The sequence below is a fragment of the Eucyclogobius newberryi genome, unplaced genomic scaffold (genome assembly GCF_026437365.1).
Source record: "Eucyclogobius newberryi isolate DKJ021-1_F unplaced genomic scaffold, fEucNew1.0.hap1 SCAF_15, whole genome shotgun sequence".
In the NCBI taxonomy this organism is placed as follows: domain Eukaryota; kingdom Metazoa; phylum Chordata; class Actinopteri; order Gobiiformes; family Gobiidae; genus Eucyclogobius; species Eucyclogobius newberryi.
This window is the reverse complement of record NW_027315779.1, coordinates 19,195,274-19,219,157: the sequence shown is the minus strand read 5'-3', so window position 1 is coordinate 19,219,157 and position 23,884 is coordinate 19,195,274. Positions and strand designations below refer to the sequence as shown.

The 23,884-nt window shown below is 43.2% G+C and overlaps 1 pseudogene; it reads left to right on the top strand.

Annotated features, from left to right (window-relative positions):
* Window positions 1–15,173: 15,173 nt before the first annotated feature.
* LOC140360235 (uncharacterized) lies at window positions 15,174–17,680 on the top strand (annotated as a pseudogene).
* Window positions 17,681–23,884: the final 6,204 nt, after the last annotated feature.

The window sequence follows — 23,884 nt, the reverse complement described above, 5'->3', positions numbered from 1 at the left end:
TAAAATACTTTATTAGAAGTTGAAGTGTATGAAGAAAGTGCTGCCATCACGCAAAACACAAGCAACACAAATCACTGTCGAACACTTAATTACTCTCGGACTGCTTTGGGAGTTAGTGGAAACATTGTTCATCACGGTCCAAAAAATATGCTTTATTTGTGGCTAATTGATTTGAAGTCTTCACACATCAATTTTGTCTCACTGTTAATGTGGTGAATGGATGTCTTATAAAACCAACACTAGGTCTCTGGGTTTAGCTTTTCTATTTAATTTGATTTATTGACACCTTTAAGTACAGCCCGACTCCATATTGCACGGATGAAAACCACTCAAAGACCCAGCAGCGTTCTGAATTCACACAATTTACCTCAACATTTTTCCAGATGGGACTGTTATGTGTGTAGCCGCGCTGAGGACGAAAGGCGCTTGCAGCCAGCCTCGAGCTCTATAGCCATGTTTCTCAATCATACTTGTTGGCACCAAATGTACTGCCACTTTGCAATCCTATCATCTGTTTAATTGCATTTCCTCAGCATCCAAATCAGGGCCATAATCACTCCTGAATGAGGCGGTGTTATTACAGGCCAGCAGCACAAAGGTCCTCAGATGTACCAATACCATGTGCCCAGGGAGAGAAGGAGCTTTTGGCCCAGTAGTGTGACTGTTACTCAAGGGGAACAAGTTTGCATTTGTTGACAAAAAGTATTCTCAAGACAGTACTTTTGCATTTGTGCCATGGGATCCTCAAAATAGACCTTTTGGCACAATAGGTAGCTAGAAAGTGAATAATCTGCATAAAATGAAACAAATTATTACAAGATGCACTAAGCACCATTTCTGGTCTGTTAACTGCTTGTCTCTATTAAAGAATAATAATAATAATACAGGGGAATAGACCCGTTCAATTAAGACGGATGGAGGAAAGTGGCGGACCCTTCACCAGAAAAGTTATACCTTTAACTATGATCATCTAAATAAAATGGCTCGGCTTCTGTGGGCTGCTCTGTCTGGAGCCACTCAAATCAGAGGCAGCGAAGACAGCCAAAATATTTGAGATGGGAGATAAAACGGATGTGCCTAAAGCCTAAAACAAATCGTGTTGTATGTCAAGTGTGGATTAGGCTCACAGTCGAAAGAGGCATCATGAATGGTTGTTATCATAGCTAAGGAGAAACCATGTTGTACTAGGCCTTTCTCAGAAAGCTGCACATGCAGTTCTAAGATTACACTTGCACTTCAAGTACAAACTGTTGGACGAGTTTTATTTGTGAGAACGGCCGCAGGAGGAAAAGCTGTATAATGTCGTGTTTTCAGCGCCGTTGCATCAATCTCTGCTGGGAACTCCACGTTACCCTGACTGTTTAAATAGATGAAACTAAACAGCAGAAGTCATGAATTATGCACATTTGTAATGCTAATATTAACGGAGGGAAAACCATGGCCCTTAAAATGCTCAAAGTAAGTGCAGTGATGAACACTATTGATAGTGCACTTAAAATTTTAATGATATTGGGATATTAGCCTCTTGCAAAACCAAGAAAAAAATCTGTTCATGATCTTCTGCCAAGAGACTAGTTTGTTGACATATTTGTAGCTGTCACTCGTACTATGGTTTTCTGTGCTGTTTCCACGCTTATTTTTGGTCATTTGCTCCTGGCCTTAGCTGAAACATGGCAGGTAAATATTATGTGCATGACAAATGCATTTTGCATAATACAATGTACCAAGAGAATTAATAATGACATACCATCAGCACTTTCTAGTGTTACGTTTTTATCCAAGTAATATTATAGGAGTATTTTGTACAAGATAAATCCATTTTTACATGTAGACTTTAATGAGGTACAACCCATAAATATATCTATTACAACTGGATTGTAGAATAATTCATATTTTCATACTTACAATGACAATGAATCAACCTTGCACTCACACCTTGGTTTGCTTAGACCATTTGGAAGTATGGATATTCAATAGGCTAACAGTTTAAAGACTTTGCATTTCAGTATCTATGTAGTATATATTATAGGTTGAATGGATGATTTTTTTGGCCCACATTTGAGTCTTATTTCCTCGTGGCGTGGACTGCCAATCAGTCCTGCCACGTATCAATCATAAAACGCACCTACCGCTCACCTGCAGCTGCGTGCGGCTCGTCCCCCGAGAGCAGCACGGTTCCGCGTGTCTAAGCGCATTGATCTATCATCTATCATAATATAGTTCCCTCAGTGTACAGGACAAAATTAGGACGGAGAAAGACTGTTCGAGCTGACTCAGAAGAAGACGGAAATCTACGGGAGACGCGATGCCATCCGTCGCGCTAATAAACAAACGCATGTGTGTGTTGTATCAGTCTGCACGGGGAGTGCGCATGCGCACTTCCGCCTGCGTTCTCAAATCGCCGAAAAATCGTCCATTGAGCCTTTAACACAAGTTAAAAGCACATTTTGTGGCCAAACACCTTGTGACTAGAACCATGATACATGTACAATGAACACCTTGTTGGCCCAATACTGGTAACAAGTGATAAGATCAACATTTTGCGATGATTGTGGTTTGAAGCTTACCGGTGTCACTTCACTGGTTGGCAGAGAGTATGTGATTCTGCATTATTGCTGCAATCTTTGGAAGTCGAAGTCCCCTTTTCTTTGACTCTAGTCTCTGCCGTGTGGTCCTTGTGGACTCTGTGTCAGTGCCAAGCCCCAGCCATCAAGCATGGCCGCCGTTTTAAGCCAATTGGAGTGCTCATTCAGTGTATTTACATGATTACGAAAAAAAACTAGTTTTTATAACATTGGGTTTTGACGTCTTGACAAAACTCTGTCCTTGTCCAAGTACATGCAGACGAGAAAGTCGAATTCCTGACAAGAACATCTCATCCTCCTAACACTAGGTGGCGATATGCGTCGTTTCAGCGGACTAATACGCCCCCCCCATTCCGGTTGACCTTTTACGTCACATATAAACAACTGTCATGCGCATTTTCGAACAACAGCAAGATGGACATTACATAAGAGATGAACAAACAGCTTTGTTCATCTCTTATGTAATGTCCGCGTTAGTTAATGTGCAGATAAAGTGCACGCTGACCCTGGTTTTCATGGTGATTTTGAGAGGGAGACAAGAACGCCGTATGCTGTTGGAGGGATTCAACAATAGCATGTCTTCGTTGTTTTTGTTCCGGGGTCATACGTCAGCGTGGGCCGTGGAGCATGCGCACAAGCCTTGTCTAGTTTCAGTGCAATTAAGATGTATACATGGCACGAGGAAACAACCGCATAATCTGGGTGTCTCAATCGGAGATTTTTAACGCTGATTTCTATCGGAGTAAGGTGTTTCCATGCACACGAAGATGTCTGATTGTATCGGATTAAAGCAACAATTTGTTTTTTTCGTTTACATGTAAATGTACTAACTGTTGCATGGTGCCAGTTTATCCTTTTTTCTTTTAGTGGCTAGCTTCATCTGGTAGTTCACAGTCCACCAAACACACAAGTAGTTTTTCTTACGACCACGTGACCGCTCTGACCAATGAGAGTGAGATCTGCTAAAGTGGAACAGAGCAAGCCAAAGCTAAAGAATAAAAAGCAGTTTTAAAGAAAACGGATTTTTAAAAAGTTAAGTGTGACAAAAGGCATAAATCGCCAGAAAATCCAATCTTTGTTAAGGCTGTATGTGTTCTGTCAGCCGAACAAAACTATGTTTGTTTTTACATTGTGCTCTATGGGAAAAATGCTGTCTGGAGTGTGGCCACTAGTTTAACTTATGATAGCTTTAAGCTTGCAATACCCTATTGAGGAAAATATTATTATGATTGACATATAGCTTGCCTGCCTGCATGCGCACGTGCACAGCCTGCATGCGCACGTGCACACTGCTTATTGATCACACAGCAAATATGAAATAAACACACCGATGCAGAAGATGTTTTAGTGTGTTGGCCTCACTGGCCTTGAGTCTGACTCAAATGGTTGTTATAAATACTTGGGATGAGGGAGAGTCAGGCGCTCCTGGCATAAGACCTAAATAGTCATAGGCTGCGAGGGGCATTCAGACCCAGAGCTCTGTAATCTTTAATTGCTTTATAATAAATACTTTTGGTTCAACTTGGATCTCATCTCCAGACCTCTGATTATCCAGATATTTGATCCATGGTCAGTGCCCTCTGTGTACCACAAACCTAAATGTCACTGTATCCTATATCCGATATCCTATAGCTACATACATGAACATACATGAAAACATTTAGCAGAAAGAAAGATTGTTTTTTGAGCCATGAACATTTAGCAGTGGCAGCTAACAGCTATGCTAACAATGGCTAGCCAGCTGATCATAAACATTTTAGAATGCATTAGATCACTTGTTATAAACATGTAGGGGGCACAATGCATGATCAGTTTTTGAAATCCAAACCACAAAACAGCAAAGACCCTTCTCTGTCCTTGCCCACTTGTTTAGGCTGCTATGTACGTACCTTGTCGCATTAAGATGCACTTATTTTAAGCCCAAAACCCAGTGTTGAATGCACGTCCTGCTGTGATTGTGCTCGACGCATGCACAACTGCTTATCGCTTTAAGAGTTCACAAGTGATTGAAGATTGATTTGATTGCTGCAACAATGGCTTTACTATAAAAACCTTTAGGTTTAGCTATTATATCCTTCAAAGATATTTTACATACCCTATATACCCCTTAAAGCAGGGGTGTCAAAGACATTTTTGGCCGCAGGCCGAATTTGGACGATTCAGGCAGGGTCGCGGGCTGAACATACACACTCTCCACAAATGATATTATATTTTATACTAATATATTATCTGGATAGGGTTTTACTAGCCTCAACATGTCGCTAGCCCAACTGGCCAGTCCATTGGTACTGCAGCCCCCAAAAAAAACGTGCGACCCAAAAAGCTTATTTTCATAGAGCGCAATGTAAAGAAAAACTTATATTTGGCTAACAGGCACCTACACCTCGCAAAGATGTCGGATATAGCGGCAATTCTTATCTATTTTTTGGTCATTTACTTATTCTCACATCATCAGTTGTCTTTAAAACACATTTTAAGCCGTTAGCTTCGGCTACGATCTAGTGCGCCGCTCTAGCCCAGCTCCTGCGCTGATTGGTCAGAACGGTAACTTCTAGACCAATCAGTGCGTGTAGGTGAGATGTGAACGAGCCGAAGTGTCATGAACGAGCCACAGGCATAAAACTATGGATCCATGGGTATAATAACAGACCATGGATCTACGACTCAGAAGTGTTGTCTTGAAATGTTTAGACCTGAAAAACTGAAATAACAGAAGAAATGCTACAGAAGGAAAGCAAGGAAATAGTATTGCCATGTATAAAATATTTTTTTATTTATGTTTAGTGTCTTCAGTGTTGTTACTTGTATTACACATTACATAAGTAGCTAAAATACTTTTGATGACTTTCAGCATGTTTTGCATGTAGATAAATAAACATGTCACCTGAATACATTTGACATGTTGAAGAATGATAAAAAATCTACAATTTAATAAACCAATTTTAGATAGTACATTCCATTTACTTAATAAGAATCAGAATTATTTCCATTGTCTGTGAAAAAGAAAAAAACAATACATTTGTTTATGGTTTTGTATTTTATTTGCGATACACCACAAAACACTGAATAGTAACTAACTAAACTATTGACTGATAAATAGGTGTTGGTAAATACATATACAAAATGTACAGTTTAACACTATGTATAAAATATAATAATTACATTGACGTATAAAAACAAAATTGCATTAAAAATCAAATGTTCTAATGTATTGTAAATGTTGTAAAAGAAAAGAAGCGGCACAACAGCATTAGGCCAGACCATGAGCTAGACTTTAAGGTGAAGGTATTTTAATAGATCCATGGGTGAACCAACTTGATTTTATGTTTACACAATGACTGCTGGCCTGGCCTCGTGTGCACCATGGAGCTACTAAAATAATGCCTTTTATCAAGTCATTCACTTTTTTCCAGATCAAAATCCTTCACTTTTCTTATTGTCAGGTTTTTAGAATTTTGCTTTATCTCGCAATGACTTATGCACAGCTCTAGTAACTCTCGCTCTGATTGGTCAGCATGATCACATGGTATGCTAGCCTTCGTAACTTCTGGGCCACAGTGCGCTAAGAGCTAAAGGCTAGCTGGCAACATGCGCCAATGAGCAGCTGCCATTGACTTGAATGGACCGCTATCTTTGGCCTTGGGGGCTTGACTTGCGCCAGCAGCGTAGGGAAGGGCCCGCAGCTGCAAAGGATTGTGGGACTTGTAGTTCTAGCAATAAAACGCTAAATTAATAAATATAAACTAGAAATGTTCGGCGGGCCGGATAAAAACATCTGGGGAGCCGAATGTGGCCCCCAGGCCGCATGTTTGACACCTGTGCTTTAAAGTGTTTTATAAAGATCCAACTTGGTTTTGGGGAATGATTGTAAAGTGTTCTTCTCTTTCTTTCAGTGCCTCCTCAGGTCTTCCTCAGGCCCTGGGGATTTGAGTAACATGTAGCATCAGTGGAGCGGAACGTGCCTGTCAGATAGCTCTATTTACCTTATTCCGGAAGCCCGTCTGGGTGCCGCCATCTGATGTAATCGAATAATCTACACTTTGTCACGTAAGGATATTTGTCCTCTGCGTTTGACCAATCTTTTAAAGCCGCTGAGTCAACCTGTCAGGGGCAGTGGGCTCCACAGCGCAGCACACCAAATGTTCAATTCAATACATTTTTGTAGAGCCCAAGATCAAACAATTTTTTGGATTGAACAATGAAATAGTCAGTAGACATTGGTCAATAAAAGACAAATAGCTTCACCAACTGTCAGCATCCCCTGTCCTTAGTGTGGCAAAATGGTAACGTTTGTGGGGTTTGTTTTAAACAGAGAAAGGGTGAACCACCCCTGCACAGCCAATCAGCTCTCATCACATTATCATAGTGACTCATGTCACAGCCTGGCTCTAAGGCTGCGACAACAATGATCTGGGTGTGTGGTGATATTATAGGGTGATGCATATTGAAAAAAAAAAAAAAAAAAGTGCACACAGGTGGCTGGAGAGCAAAGTTTTGGCGCCCGACACCAAAACAGTCAAAAAGAGACCGGCACCGCCTGGAGTCGTGTCACACATAATGTTTTCTTATGAGATGAAGACCAACGGTTTGATCTTTGTCAAGTTCTGCTTTTACAATACACTTTGTTGTAGATAAATACAGGATGTTTTGCTGTTTCCTGTTGACATGCACCAAGAAAATTGCTTCTATTGCGATTTGTTTTGATTGCCCAAAAAATAAAAAAAATAACTAGTTAGTAGAGCCACAACCCCCTCCAATGGCTCATCACTGTTTACTTTGGAGAGCTCATAGGACACTGAAATAAATGCTTTAGATTAGGCATATGGCAGCATAAAGATACAGCACAGACTCGGGACGCCCGCTGCAAGGGATGAACATTGAACAGTTTGGAGCTTAAAATGTGGCCAAGGCTTTCATCAGGCGCCAAAGGTATCTTCAGAGTCGAGTATAAAAGAGAAGCTCGTAGCGCAGGAGCAGCCACAGAGACAGTATCTGGGACCTGAACTATGAAAGCATGTCTCAGGGGAGAAGTGCCGCTGCTCTTATCAAAAGCACTCTTGGAAACTTACTGTGAAAGCTTACTGTTATTTCAACTGAACAAGCGTTGTTTTGCAAACCAAAAACATGCACTGTAATAAAAAGCTTTAATTGAGTATATAATTGGATGCAAAGCCAATCAGGTAATGCATGCATTAAATTAATGCACTTAATAACATATTTTATGGTTGTAAATTTTTTTGATGATGATGTCATTGTGTCATTATTTGTTAACTGCACAATCTAAAAGGTACATTTACAAACTAAAATGAAAACAGTTTTAGTATGTTTACAAAAAAAGGTAACTAACCCACAAACTTTCAATAATAAAACAAATCACCAATGAGAAAGAAATTACAGTAAAAGATGTAGAAAAAGATTCAGTTGTAGTCATCTGGACTCTGTTTTTGGAAAAAACAAGACGTTTCGACTCTCATCCAAGAGTCACTCTCAAACTGTGAATCGAGTCTGGGAACACCGATATTTATCCTACTCTGAGAAAGCCCTGACCTCTGGGCGGGAATTCTTGTTAACGGTATTGGTTTCCCTTGAAAAATACCCTCTTTGTTAACTAACAGCTCTGTAATGGGCTATATACATCCTATTTTAATCTGACTTTTGCTCCCTCCTCACTGAGTACCTGATTAGCATCAGAATGCTCTGTGCGTCTACTGCTCCAGGATTTCAAGACACTATTATATACGACCGGAATCTTAAACCTCCATGTCTGTTTAAGGACGGATTCTATTTTTGAACAAATATTGCCTCTTTAACTACTCTTTCAAACCATCTTTTCTCCCTGCTTGGAATCTTTACCTCACTGTCTTCGATAGAGTGGTTAGTGGCTTCAAGATAAAGATGCTCTTCACTTTGTTTAGAGCCCAAGTATCCACAGGCTGAGAGAGCATTCCTCTTTCCTCTTGCCCTCTGAGCTGGTGGGCACCTCTTGGGCTCTTTCTTGTAATGTTCTAATCATGCCGGTGGTTAGAGCCAAAGAGCAGGTACTGATCCGTGTGTGTAGGTTTCCTATTTACTTCTGTTTGAAGCTTCCCGTCCTCCCCCTGATAGTGGAACAATCAGGAAAGACCAAGTGGTTCTCCTCAGCGTCTTCTCTTGTAAACCTGATATGCGGGTCCACAGCATTCATGTGCTCTGAGAAGGTTTCCAGCTCTTATTTACTGAAAAGGAGGTCAGTGCCTTCTTCTCACTGACCTCCTTTTCAGGCATTGCCCCAAAGCTTTGGTACCACTATGTGGATGAAACTTTGTAACAATTAAGAAACAAGCCTCACAACTACATTGGTCAAAAATATGTTTTTGGATTAAAAAAAGTTGACCACTGGAACATAATTTCTTGTTTTTGGCATGTTTTGTAGATAAAAATCGTATTATTCCACATGACTATCACATTTTCTGTCTTCCCAAAACAACCACTCAAACATAAAAAATATTTTTCTCAATTTAGACCCTGCTAAGGGTGCCCTTTATCAAGTATAAGTATACCCTCTTTTATTTCTGCTATATGTGGCATATCGAGCGGTTAGCCGCCCTCTAAAGACGCTTATCAGAGACACATTTCTTTATATAGGACCAACAGCGCCAGGGCAGGTAACATACCCAACATAGACAGGGCGCACAGGTTCATCCACATTGATTAAAAAGGAGGCCATTCAGTTAGTTACAACAATTTATTATATATTAAATACTTTGTTCTTTGTTGGAGATATAAATTATAACGAGTCCTCTAGTTATTTAAGAGAGATATAAATTATAACGAGTTCATTAGATGTAATATTGCTCTGTCTCGATGCACATCCTTTGGTTTGGAATAAACTACATGTCCATACATGAAACAGGCCCGTGGCACAGGACAGGCAGCACACAGAAGGGACAAGCAGCGACATAAAGAGAAAAGGCAATGCAGCGACGGGCCGGTGGCTCAACCCCAAAGCTTGAATATAAGAAGTTTGGATTAGCTCAAACACAAATAGTCATTCCTACGCACCGTACTGAGACAGAACCTACTTCATGGAAAGGCTCGTGAACGCGCACCCTTGACAGGTGATGGCTGACCGCATCATAGGACCCCATTCGGACCCCAGCTTCAAAAGATGTGCCAGCCACCAAAGCGGCAGACAACAGACTCCATGAAGCGGTGCGTGACGGGGCTAAGCCACACCGCGGCGGCACTACGACAATACAGGCGTTAATCAATGGCTAAAGTGGTTAGTTTTGGAAACAATGGAGTGAATAGTTACCTGGCGCAGCGAGGACAGGGCGTACGCAGGACCGGAAATGCACGAGTTGCAGAGAGAGACGAAGAAGCCGAGAGAGTCCTTTATACCCTTTCTCGCCACCTACTGGATTTAGAATTGTGGCAAAACCCCATGCTGCCACACAAATGACCAATTATAACTTGCTTTGCAACAATAACATATGTATGACTAGCATTGATCACCCTGCAGGATATGAATGATGAGATGGGTCTTGACCTTTATGCACCAGAGGAGCTATGCTAATAACAACAGCCAAAACAATTATCACATGTCGGCCCTGGGATTCTTTCAATGCTCAATGGATCGATAAGACCTAGCGTCCACAATTACCTTAAAGTCTGGAGAAGCTTCCTGAGCGTGTTAGTGCCGGCAAAACCCACAGGACAACAATCAACACCATGCTGTCTGTGTGACTTTAAGCCGTAATTCAAATGTCACTACACAGAGCACATCAGCACAGCTGCGGTGCCTCTTTAAAGGACACGCTCTGCCTCACATCCAAAGCATTTGAAAGACTTTTTTATTTTATTGTTTTCCTTCACTGCCACACACAAGCAAGGTGCGGTTGTGGAAAAGGTGTGTGGGGGCTTGACAGTTGCTACAGCATCCCTGCACATTTGGTAAGCAGCTAGCGAGTTCCAGCAGCGAATCATGCGAGACAGACAAAAAGCAACACAGGTCGGTGTTAGTCATTCTGCAGTTCAGACACAACGCAAAAAACTGAGTCACATTTGAGAGCAGCACATCTGTTATGAATCATGTTGTTCTCCACCTGTGTCCTGTGTTTCTGTCTAGATTCTACTACGTAAAACTCAGTCAGTTTGCACTCTGATTATATATATATATATATATATATATATATATATATATAAAATCATATATATATATATATATGTATGTATGTATGTATGTATGTATGTATGTATGTATGTACGTATGTACGTACGTATGTATGTACATACATATATAGATATCAGATTGCATCCAGAGAGATCATGTGATGTTGCTCTGGCCCGGGAATTAAACTTAATTGGAGGCGACGCTACAACTGCTCTGCCACCGTGTACTACTAGAATAGAACTAGAATAGTAATTAGAATATGTCATTTTTTTAAAATGACATTTAAAAAAATATTTTAAAATGTCATCAGGGTTCCCGCAGATACTTCATAGTCAAGATCATCAGGGTTCCCGCAGATACTTCATAGTCAAGATCATCAGGGTTCCCGCAGATACTTCAGAGTCAAGCAGAGTTTAGTGAATATCTTTATTTGCTCCAAGAACTACGTCGTTAATAAACCAAAGCCACTTTCTCCACCTGTTCTGCCATTGCACAGCTACACATGGAAACACAACAATCCCTCCACTGCGCATGTGCACTGGACGCTACAGACGCGTGTCTGCTGGTGAGTTAATTTTTTTAAGGTTCTGGACTCAAATGTACAGGTGTCCAACTCCTGCGTCAGGAGCGAAATGGATCCCGCGGTCTGAATGCTCCTTAAAGCATCCAAAGCGTCCGACGCTCGAACGCCCCTGACGCGCCGCACCCGACGCTCAAAAAGCAGGATTTGCGCTGCAAAAAACGCGCATCCACATAGATTTGAATGTACACTGAACGGTTTGACGTGGCAGTGTGAATGCCAGACTTGTTTTTTTGAAGTAATATTTGAATGATGGCGCTACCTAAAATATGGGATGAAGTTGGGTTTTACGGATAGTTTTATTTCCCCCCATGTCAAATAGGATGGCGGGCCATTTTGATTTATCATGTGAGGGATGCCTGATGTATTGTTTAAAAACAATACACATTTTTTTCTAAAATCTAAGATTGAAACAAAAAAGTGAATAAAACATGCCTTCTTACTTTTGCCATCAAGGCCTTAGTTATTTTATTACTTGGTTTTCGGATCTGCCGAAAAGATTATTGGATATATTAGATTATTGATTTCTACAATAAAAATGAAGTACCGCCGACAACGCAAAATAGCATTAAATTAAATATAAAAAGAGGTATTAAGTCAAAAGATAAGAGCGCGTAAAGCAATTTTTCATCAAAATCCTGCGTGAGTCTGGGACGAAGCGGCTCCGTCCCTGAGCGCAGTCCCGGGAGAGCATGAGAAGATGCGCACGCCCGTTTCTGTGTCTGCTACGCGCAGCGCTAACTCCTTTATATCGCAAATACACATCTTAAACCCGTTTACCACATTTTCTCCAGCGCCTTTTGCCGTGACTAAGGGTGCACACTTAGAAGCGCCTGTTCTACCGATGCAAAACACGCTAAATCCCCAACCCCCCTCCTCGCGTGGTGCATTTTGGGTAAACAAAGCAGAAAAAATCTTTTGAAATTGAAATTATATTTATAATTATATTTCGCCCGCCTGTTCAATATATTTCATTTAAAAATCCGTAAACCAAGTAATAAAATAACTGTGGCCCAATGAGAGAGCTAAGAGGGTTAGATTTTTTTTGGGATATGAAAAGGTATTTAATTGTTCAGTAGCAAAGAGACTTTCAGTACACTGCCTCCGGTTCGGGTTTATTTAGAAAGTGCTTAAAATCATTGTGCCCTACAACACTGACCACCGAGCACTACGGCCGCGGATTCTTGTGTCACGCAGGTCTGCGGAAAGAATCTGCAAGAAGTCTATCTTTGCTGGAGACTGGAGCGATCTGGTGCGGCTTCCAAGTCATTAGATGAGTGTTCTAGCATAAAACCAGGTGAATTTGCGTGGCTTTCATCAAAAATGGACTGCAGTGGGCTGAAGTTCGTGCAACAGGGAATCTGCAGGGTTCCGTATTGTAATAGATTCGTTGAGTTCCTTGAAGGTGGAACATTTCTATACTAATACGTGACCTTTTCACACTTAACCCATTTTTGTGCGATATGCTAGCTTTGTGCCACAAGGAAAGAAGAAAATACTGCTTGGTACAGTATCGGTTCGACAATTGTTTTTGTCAAACCGTCACCTTTGCAAAGAAGTCTTGACTTTTGTGGAATACATGGGAGTCAGCTAGATTGTTTATATGTGAATAAAACACAATTACAATCAGGATAAACCCAATGTATATATTTCAAACTGATGCAAACACTTGAAGGGCGGCAGTAGCTTAGTGGTAGAGTGACTTGGTGTCACTGTACACTGGTGTGTGAATGTGTGTGAGAATGGATGACTGGTTCCTTGATGTAAAGTGTTTTCACATGCCTTGGAAGTAGAAAAGCACTATATAAATGTGACATTTGTATAAATGTGTATTTAGAAACGTAATAGACTACTGTACTTTTTGGACACTAAGCTGCTACTTTTTCCCCCACTCTTTGAGCCCTGTGACCCATACAACGGTGCGTCTTATTTTTAGATTTTTACTGGCTAAAGACCACCAGGGGACACTCTAGCAGGAAGCACAAGCGTTTAAAACACTGTAAAAGAAGATGACTGTGGACATTGGCAGTCCAGGGGACACGTCTTGTTCTCTATATTTTAATTTTAAAAATATCAAATAGAGTCATACAATTTGATTAACACAATAAATACACCATGATGGACACCATAGCAACATTTATTTTTCTATATGAAGCTTTATTTGTGTTTTATTTATGGAATATGATATAATATGAAAATTAATCTTCAATAGCTTTTTAAATATTTGATGTATGGTCACCAAATTCACAGCACTTATCAATAATTGAAATATAAATACCTTTTATTGACTTGTTGCACTACCCACCACACATATAGCATGTAAATAAATACATTGTTGTTGATAAAGTTGTATTATTCTTTATTTGTGTGTAGCTATGTGCTGAAATGTGCTGGGGGAAACACTGTACCATGGAACAATCTTTCTGTAAATATCTCATCTTACAATATAACACTCGCTCGCTAAGCACAAGCTGAGGTAAATCAGCTCACACAGAGAAATCAAGGACAGAGGGGACAACTGTGATGTGTTTGTTAAGCTCAAAAATGATAACAATCCAACTCATATTCACTGAGAAATGTGTCTAATTAGACACATTAGTCTATAGCGAGACCCCCGGTTCAAAAGACAACTGCCAGTTCTCCTATTTCCCCCATCTCTAATCCCCCCCTCGGCACCGGGATGCCAGGTCTACCTTCTTTCCCCCCTCGGCACCGGGATGCCAGGTCTACTTTCTTTCCCCCCTCGGCACCGGGATGCCAGGTCTACTTTCTTTCCCCCCTCGGCACCGGGATGCCAGGTCTACTTTCTTTCCCCCCTCGGCACCGGGATGCCAGGTCTAACTTCTTTCCCCCCTCGGCACCGGGATGCCAGGTCTACTTTCTTTCCCCCCTCGGCACCGGGATGCCAGGTCTACTTTCTTTCCCCCCTCGGCACCGGGATGCCAGGTCTACTTTCTTTCCCCCCTCGGCACCGGGATGCCAGATCTACTTTCTTTCCCCCCTCGGCACCGGGATGCCAGGTCTACCTTCTTTCCCCCCTCGGCACCGGGATGCCAGGTCTACTTTCTTTCCCCCCTCGGCACCGGGATGCCAGGTCTACTTTCTTTCCCCCCTCGGCACCGGGATGCCAGGTCTACTTTCTTTCCCCCCTCGGCACCGGGATGCCAGGTCTACTTCATTTCCCCCTTCGGCACCGGGATGCCCGTTCTACTTTTTTCCCCCTTCGGCACCGGGATACCAGTTCTACTTCTTTCCCCCTTCGGCACCGGGATGCCAGTTCTACTTTCTTCCCCCCTCGGCACCGGGATGCCATGTCTCCTCCTTCCTTCCCCCCACCCCATCCCTGGGCACCGAGATGCCAGCTCCCACACTTCCCTCCGGGCACCGGGACGTCCAATTCCTTTCATCCTTCCTAAACACCACCATGTCTCATTCGCAGACGCCCCACGCCCGTTCCTCAGGGAAGTCCGTCGCTCCAGACTCACCTACGCGAAATCGCTTTCCCGCTGGGACATCTACTTCCAGGAGGCCACCTTCCCATCCCCATGGTTCGAGTAGCCAGCCAGGAGTGGTTCCATTCCAACCTTCCCCGGCTCACGCTAAAAGTTCCCAAGAGCCTCTCATTCATCAGCATTCCACTTCCGGTACCATAGATTCCTCAGTGGTCCCAACTTCCCAACCCCCCGCGCCGGGTGCCCTACCCTCCGTGGCCGCGCCACAAATCACGTCATTTCCGGCTTGGGCTTTGCCCTCCGTGTCCTGGGTCCCACCTTCGACGTCGTCAGCCCGGCCCCACAGCACAGCCCAGGTCTCAGCTACGGTGTCGATCCCACCTTCGCAGCTAGCAAACTCATTCATGCCCCAGGTCAGCCACCAGCAAGCAAACCCCAGCTATCCCTTTCAGGGACTGATCGGCACGGTTCCCGGTCCAGCCCGATTCACTCTGGCATCAGCCATTCCTCCGACCTCCGTTCCAGCACCGAAACCTTCATCCATCCCCAGCAACATCAGACAGCAGATCATTGCAGGTAAATACGTGGACCTGGCTGAACTCCTTCGTCCTCCCTCCCTCAGGGCTGGCATGCCCCGCGTCATCGAAAGCCACGACGGGCTCTACGTCATGCGCGACCCTATCCCCTCGCGTTCTAAAGAACTCACCCCCCTCGAATTCGCGTTTGCCTTCAGCCTGTTTAGAGACATAATCTGCTCCATGTATCCCAATCGCCGTGAAGAATTCGACTCTTACATGACCCTGATCCTAGATCTGGCCATCAGATTCAGTGGCCCAGGGTTCTATCAGTATCACATCCTTTTCTCCTCCCAAGCCGCTGCCCGACTTCAGCAATTCAATCAAAACACATTCTGGGGGAGTCTTGATCAGGAACTTTATTGCAGGATTTTTGCATCTCGAGCTTCAGTTTGCTGCAGCTTCTGCGGCGCCCCATCCCACCCGGCCACCGCCTGCGTATTCCCAGCCAGAAGGCCTCCAACCCAGGCTCAGGCCCCGGCTCCGGTCCGTCCAGCCACTCAACCAGTTCCGATCCCACCAATGTCTGCAAAAATTCCAATTCCCCAAGGCGTCGACAAGAGAGGCCGTCCCATCATGCTTCAGGGCGGCAAAGCGATATGCAACAATTTCAACGCCTCTCGTTGCACCCTATCCCAATGCAGATTCCTGCATACCTGCTCCTTCTGTGGCGGAGGGCACTCTCGTTCGGCGTGCCCCCACAACCCAACATCATGACTATGCAAAGTTTCCACACCCATTCAGATTCCCGCCTTGTCCAAGGCACTACAGGATCATCCAGACCCAGAATTCGTCAGATTCCTCATCACCGGATTCTCCGAGGGTTTCCGGCCCGGCCTTATTTCTCTTCCATCCACTTCCTTCACCTGCAAAAACCTGCAGTCAGCCCTGAAGGAACCAGGAGTCGTGGATTCTCTCCTCGCTAAAGAGGTAAAAGATGGCCACATGATTGGCCCCTTTACAAATCCTCCATTCTCACCCTTCAGGATCAGTCCCATCGGCATAGCAACTAGAAAATACTCTGGCAAAAAACGCTTAATAATTGATCTCTCAGCTCCCCACGGCTGTCACATCCCCAGCATCAATAGCCTCATTCCAAGCGATGAGTTTGCACTCAAGTACGCCACTATCGACCACGCCATATCTCTAATAAAACTGGCCGGCCACGCTGCCTGGCTATCCAAGGCCGACATCACAAACGCTTTCAAAGTGCTCCCCATCCACCCAGATTTCTGGCGTTTCTTCGGCGTCTGCTGGAAAGGTGCCTTTTACTTTGCTGTCCGTCTCACCTTCGGATGTAAAAGCAGCCCCAAACTGTTCGACTGCCTATCCGAAGCCCTCTGCTGGATCCTCCTTAACAAACATGATGTACCATTCCTGGTTCACCTTCTTGACGACTTTCTGCTCGTCTCGCCAATCTCGTCCCCTCCGGCACGCGACCTGTTGACTCTAAAAAACGTCTTCTCGTCCCTCGGGGTTCCCCTGTCGGAAGAGAAGACCCTGGGTCCTTCCACCTCCCTAGAGTTCCTCGGCATTACCCTCGATACAGTCAAATACCAAGCTTCCCTCCCAACAGAGAAGCTGAACCGGATCTCCCTCCTCCTCAGTAACTTCCTCGTCGCCATTTCATGCTCGAAACGACAGCTCCTCTCACTCCTTGGTCATCTCAACTTCGCCATGCGCATCATTCCTCAAGGACGAGCATTCATTTCCCACCTGTTGACACTAGCATCTTCCGTTAAATCCCTCCACAGCGTAATCATCCTAAGCAAGTCGGTCAAGTCAGAGCTTTGATTCTGGCACTTGCTACTTTCCAACTGGAATGGTATCACGCTTTTCTATCGGGACATCATTTCAGCCCCATTAGACATCTCTCTCTTTACAGATGCTGCACCATCAGCAGGCTTTGGGGGTTATTACCTGGGCAGGTGGTTCTCAGCCCCCTGGCCCAATGAGTTTCTCGATTTCATTCATAAGTCCGGTCCATTCTCCTCCGCCTTATTCGAGATCTATCCCGTTGTCATTGCCACTCTTCTCTGGGGCCACGAGTGGACTTCCACATGCGTGGCTATTCAATCCGACAATCTCGCAGTCGTTGACATCATCAACAAAGGCAGAAGCAATGCACTTCCCATCATGCCTTTCGTCCGCCGCCTCACCTGGTTGTCCATCAAGCACCAATTCATCCTCAGAGCGAAATACATTCCCGGTTACCTTAATTCTGTTGCCGATTCTCTCTCCCGTTTTGCTTTTCAGAAATTCAGGACATTGGCTCCGAGGCAGACCCCCTACCGATTCCTGTCCCTCCATTTTCAGCCACCACATTCCACACATGAACCCCGCTCTGGCCGACCTCCTCTTCATCTCCCGATCTGCTATCTTGCACAGCTTCACTCCCAGAACGTTGTCTTCCTACTGGACCGCCTGGAACAGCTTCCGTTCCTTTCACAGCTACTTTAACCTGCCTTTCCCCTCTCTTGACATTCTCTCATTAACCAATTACATCTCGTTTGCTTTCACCTATCTTACTCTAACCCCTGGTACCATCAAAGCTTACCTGAGCGGCATCAACTTCTTCTCCAGGTTGCTCTCAGGCTGCTCTCTTCCCGTTCCGGTTTTCACACAAGCCACGATGGTCATCAAAGGCTTGCAAAGGCAGAGTCGCCCAATGATCCGCAGGATGCTCCCCCTCACGTCAGATCTCCTTCTTCGATGTCTCGTCACCATCAGATCCAACCTCCTGCACCCTCACATCACCCGCACCCTAGAAGCGATGTTCCTTCTCGCTTTCTTTGGTTTTCTCCGTTGCTCAGAGTTCGCACCCTCTACCTCAATCCACGACCCTTCTCGTCACCCTTGCATCAAGGATCTCCAACTAGCATCCAGCGACTGCTTAGTTTTCCACCTCAAACAGAGTAAGACCAACCACAGCGGTAACTCAACCCCAATTTTCCTATTTAAACTCAACTCCGTCTTGAGCCCCTTCGAAGTCCTTCTAGACTTCATCTCGTACCGGTCTACGCACGGCGCCTCTCCTCACGACCCGCTCTTCACAACCGAACTTGGCCAAATCGCGACCAGGTCTTGGTTCATTCCATTCTTCAAACTTATTCTTACTAGGTCCAACATCTGCCCCAACTTCTTTTCCGGACATTCATTCCGCATCGGTGCTGCTACTTCTGCCTCCAGTCGCGGAGTTCCCGACCGCTTCATCAAAACCATGGGACGTTGGTCCTCCACGGCGTTCGAAATCTACACCAGACATAACCTCAGCGACCTTCAGTCCGCTCAATCAGCGCTTCTTCCATAGGCTTCTTTTGGGGTTCAAAGGCCCGGGAGCCTACAGCCCTCATCTACCGAAGCCCCAAAACGGCATCCATTGCTTATACATACTTATTATTCATTTTCGTTCTTCAATAAATCTGTTGCATCAAACATGGGGTTGTGGTCCTTGCTAGTGAAATGAAGATAAGTCTGTTATCTTAAGTTCGGGAGCAGGACCACACCCCCTTCCACGTCCCTTCCGGCGGCCACAGTATTTAAACAGGCCAATCAATTACACCTGCGTTCGTTACTTCATGCCCCTCCCTCCCACCCCTTCTAAATCTTCTGCTTATCTTTCAGACAGGGGGTTCAAAGGCCCGGGAGCCTACAGCCCTCATCTACCGAAGCCCCAAAACGGCATCCATTGCTTATACATACTTATTATTCATTTTCGTTCTTCAATAAATCTGTTGCATCAAACATGGGGTTGTGGTCCTTGCTAGTGAAATTTATGTGTAAATACAGAGTTCAGATTAAGGATTTTCACTTGTATAGCGGCGCTGCTAAACAATCCGTTAATTTTTCCAAATTTGTATAGCAATTTGATAATTGCATAGCAAAACACGAAAGTGACTAACAATCCACAATTTAACAATTTCCATTGATATAACACAATTATTTATTTTAAATGTATTTGTAAATATTCTATTAAAAAAAAACTATTAACAAATTAACTTTTAAACACTTTTTAAACATAAAAAAAGAAAAAAAGAAAACTTGCAAATAAAATTAGTTGTTGAACAAATTAATCAACACAAAGTCAGATGGCCTTATTTACAACTTTCTTCCATATCATCATCATCAATCAGATGACTATTTGCAGGAGTCTCATTTACACATTAATCGTCATTACACTCACAAAAAATATGTGTTAAGCTTCTGATGGAAAAATAAAGGTTGCTGTGGCGTCCATCATGGTGTATTTTATGTGTTATTCTAATTGACGTTCCTTTCCATTTTTCGTTTTGCTATTTGATGACGGTCTCTAAGAACTCTCGTCTCGGCTCCGCCTACACTTTTGATGACGGTCCCTAAGCACTCGTCTCGGCTCCGGCTGCACATTCGGAGCCGTGTAATTCGCTGCGCCCAAAATACGCATCTGATTGTTAAAAACGAGGTTGTGTCACGTGGCAGTGTAAATATGAGTATTTTGGCATGTGTATGATCTGCAAAGACTTTTGTGTTTAGGAGCTATTGACCTCGGAAGCCCGACTTTAGCGCACGTGGCTCCTCCCGTTCTCAGACTCGCGATCTGTGACAGCAGCGGGACTCGTCATGTCCACACAGCATGCATCCTACATGTGTCAGGCCGTTATTGACGATCGATTGACGAGTGATCAGTACTTTTAGGCGCTTTAGTTATACAAGTGACCACGCTTTTTTGCATTGCAAAAGCTGCGATACAAAAACACTTTTTTCTGACGAACGCATCGCATTTGAGATTAATTGCGTTGCATTTTGCGATGCGATACCGCGTATTCTGAACCCTGAAATATCTCATTTTACATCATGGGCCCCTGTGGCTTATTGACAGGTGCGGCCCGTATATGTACAATTCATTTTTTCTTTGTAAATTTCGTTGGTGCGGCTTTTATTCAGGAGCGTTGTCTAGTCCGAAAAGTATGATACTATTAGTTGGAAATCACTTGGCCCGCACTCACTGCATGACTTTATTGCAGCGTGGTATTATCACTAATCACTGTGACTAACAGCCGTGTGCATTTATAATTATTAGATAAAATGACAAACTTTCCATCACTGTTGATTTATATTGTAGCCTGGGTGGTTAATTATAGACAGATACATATGAGAGGATGACCTTGGAGAAATGAATGGCCCCTGCTCCAGAAGGCATTTTCACTGTGTGGGGCTGCATACATCGCCTTTGATTAAATGGGTGCTTATAATATCAGACATCTTGCCTGTGCAGTTGTGCGGCGTACTACTGACATTTCCAGCAGCCATATTTAGTCCAATCAAAAAACATTCAGGAAAATGTTGACTCAAAACATAACAAATACATTGCAGAAAGTGTGCGATAAATGCTGCAATAATTCTAAACTTAAGTGGGTAGACTACAAAAAAAAGTTGATTGTGGATCTTTATATATGGAATGAAGAGAAAGAGGGTATACGTCAAGTCTATTTAAACAATTCAAAATTCAAATTCTTCTTATCTGCAATTAATGCCTTATATGAGTGAGACTTCCTACCCCATTGTTCCTATGTATTTAAATGAACTGTGACAGTCCCACAATGGTGATAACTGAAGAACCATACATATCTGTGAAAGCCCTCTACGATGCCCCACTGTGTGTCTAATAGCAGCAAGCCTTTCTGTGTTTGAATCCTCTCCCAGCAGCTTGGGGCTCTACTGTAGAGCCTGCTCCCTGCGCTACTCTTCAACCCCATTTACTCCAACATTATTTGTAACAGAAATAAACTCCAGTTGCCAGTAAATGATCCAACCTTCTCAGTGTGGTGTGATTCAGTTTTGTTGATGTCTATGTTTTAATGGCTCTGATTACAGGGGCCCGCAGCATGAAGATATTATGTTTACTGAGTTTACTTGTAGCTCCAATTAGTTTCCCAATCGGGCAGGGCACAGTAGAATCATTATGGCTTTTATATGCTCCCATAAGAGACAATTAACAAGAAAACACAGCTCTTTTTTCCAACTTGAAGTCTCACATGGACACACATTTAAGAACTGTCTGTCCTCTAGATCTGATGAATGGATATTTTGATAATGAGCTGTCTGTACCATCATACTGCCGGACATAATTTTGAATAACACATTTCAAATTAGACAAATCATCCCTGCTGTAGCCCAGGGGACACAGCTCGAGAAGGGACTGGAGGAGCCTGTGGGCTATAAATCCCATGTTCTTGCAGTGGAGCAGAGAGCTGTAATGTCAAGGTGAGAAATGCAGACTGGAGCCCAGAAGAAATCCACTGCTAATGAAGAAAGTATGTGGAGGAGGGGATATATAAGCCTCTACTGCTGAGATATCACAGTGGGGATTCTCCCTGTGGCTTATGGTTCTTCAACCAGGACCATCCACTCTGGAAATTCTGCTGTTTGCTGAGCAAAAGTAATGAGTGTGACATGATGGTGTCATGTCACAGCATTGAAGGTCCACCGATTAGTATTGTGATGATTTAGACAATGAAAATATCTAATTCCGAAAATAATTAAAACCATCTGTAAACCATCTGTCTTCAGCGTCATGAGGTTGATTCTCGGCTCTGACAATTTACTGAATGCCCTCCTAGTTTTTCATCCCCCATTCCCCCTACTATACTGTATACTGTATACTCTTTATTGTTGTTGCTGTTGCTGTTTTTCATTTGGCTACAGTTTTGGATAAAAATGTGTTAACCTCTATGCATTGAGACTACATTTATTACTGTTGAAAAATCTTTCAATTGTATGTTATGACTAAACTGCTCAATTGCTCATATAACACATAATCAATACTAAAACGCTTGTATCCGCTCAGCCTGGAGTCTGGTGATGCAAGTTGGTAGGGTGATCGCACTTTGATAATATAAGGCTCAATTGATTTGGCCGCTCTGATTTTCCACAGCATGCTTTATTTCTTTGAACTTTGTCCTCCGTACTGCCTGCCACTCCCTAGAGTCATTCACTCTCACTCCAAGCAAGTGATTTACTGTTTTTCATATGGAATAAATAAAAAGCTGCAGAGCTGACTGGCCGGAGGTTTTGCTTTCAAAATGCAGTTCATCTTAGAATTTGAACTCCCATACACACATCCACCTTATAAAAAAGTGTGCATTACTTATATTTTGAGCTTTAACAAACCTTATAATTCATTAGATTGACAGACCCCCTCTTATGGTTCACAATTTATAACTATCTAGTTCAGATGACAGTGTTTTGGCTTAAAAGGCTTTACCTGAAACCCATAGCTTTTCCAACCTTTTGTATTTATAATGTGCATACCTATACTTCAACACAGTAGCATACAAAGCTTGCTACGATAAGGACAGGCCATCTTCTTTCATTCAGAACAACAATATCGGCATTAATAGTACTGTTTCCTTGTCCATTGTTGGGTTCTTGACCTGACAATGCGGTTTTGTTCCAGTAGAGCTGCTTTTTAAGGCCTGCACCAAAACACAGCCAATGAAACTTCATGCCCATACTCATTGCTCTTGTTATAAACCAGGATACAGAGTCAAAACTTGTGAAAGGACCAAAATAATATGCAGTAGAAGAAAACTGGTGACAGATGGACAGATGCATGCAAGCACCTAACATATTTCTTTTTTCTGGTAAGGGTGAGAAGTGAAGTATTGCAGGTACACCATCCTTGTCGACGATGTTTCTGTCGTAGAGCAGATGGGGAATAGGCTGAACATTGTGAATAGCTTGTCAAAAATCCACAGACAGAAGCTCAAATTGTAGGATAAGATATATATTCTCAAGCAGAGTAGGGATTGTTAGTTTCAAATCCCACTGGCTCAAAGTAGACCTGTAGTATACTAAAGTCTACTAAAAATGTTCATTGAATTGACACCTGTGCATCTAAAAGCTCACACTAAAAGCTTACAACGATGATGATGAAAATGCATTGGAAATAAACACAAAAGGGCGTTACCATTGAGAGAGAGTTCTAATATGGTAAAGCCATATTATGGAAGCTCCAAAGCAAAGCAATAACATCTCAATGGAGACAAATAGGTGGCAGACCCCCCACCAAGAAAGGTTATAGCACCTTGGCTGCAAACATAGAAAGAATAATCAGAAGATTGTAGTAAAAAGCATTGAAAGACAGATGACACACACTTTACTGTTGTTTTTGTCCTCTTTTGATAAGATTTAGAGAGAAGGATGCGCTTTCTTTCCAAATGATTTAGTGATCCGCACTGCCAGTTCAGCCTCTTCAATCCCTGTTTTAATGATCAATTTACAACAGAGGTCTTTGCCTTTCTCCTTTATTATCTCCAACTGACCTCCAGAAAGCTATCCCTGCTTTCATCTCTCCCTGTCCCGATTACATAAAGTCTCTGTGCTCTTCGGTGTCTCCTAGCATACGATCCACTATCTTCAACTTGCACAATGCAGTCTATACTTCTAGCCAATCAAGGGAACCAAGATCATATCAGATCAATGAGAGCTACAGCACTGTCTGCGTACCTCTGTTGCATTTTCTCAAAGTTCTTTTAAATACAGTGTGAACCAGCAGGAAG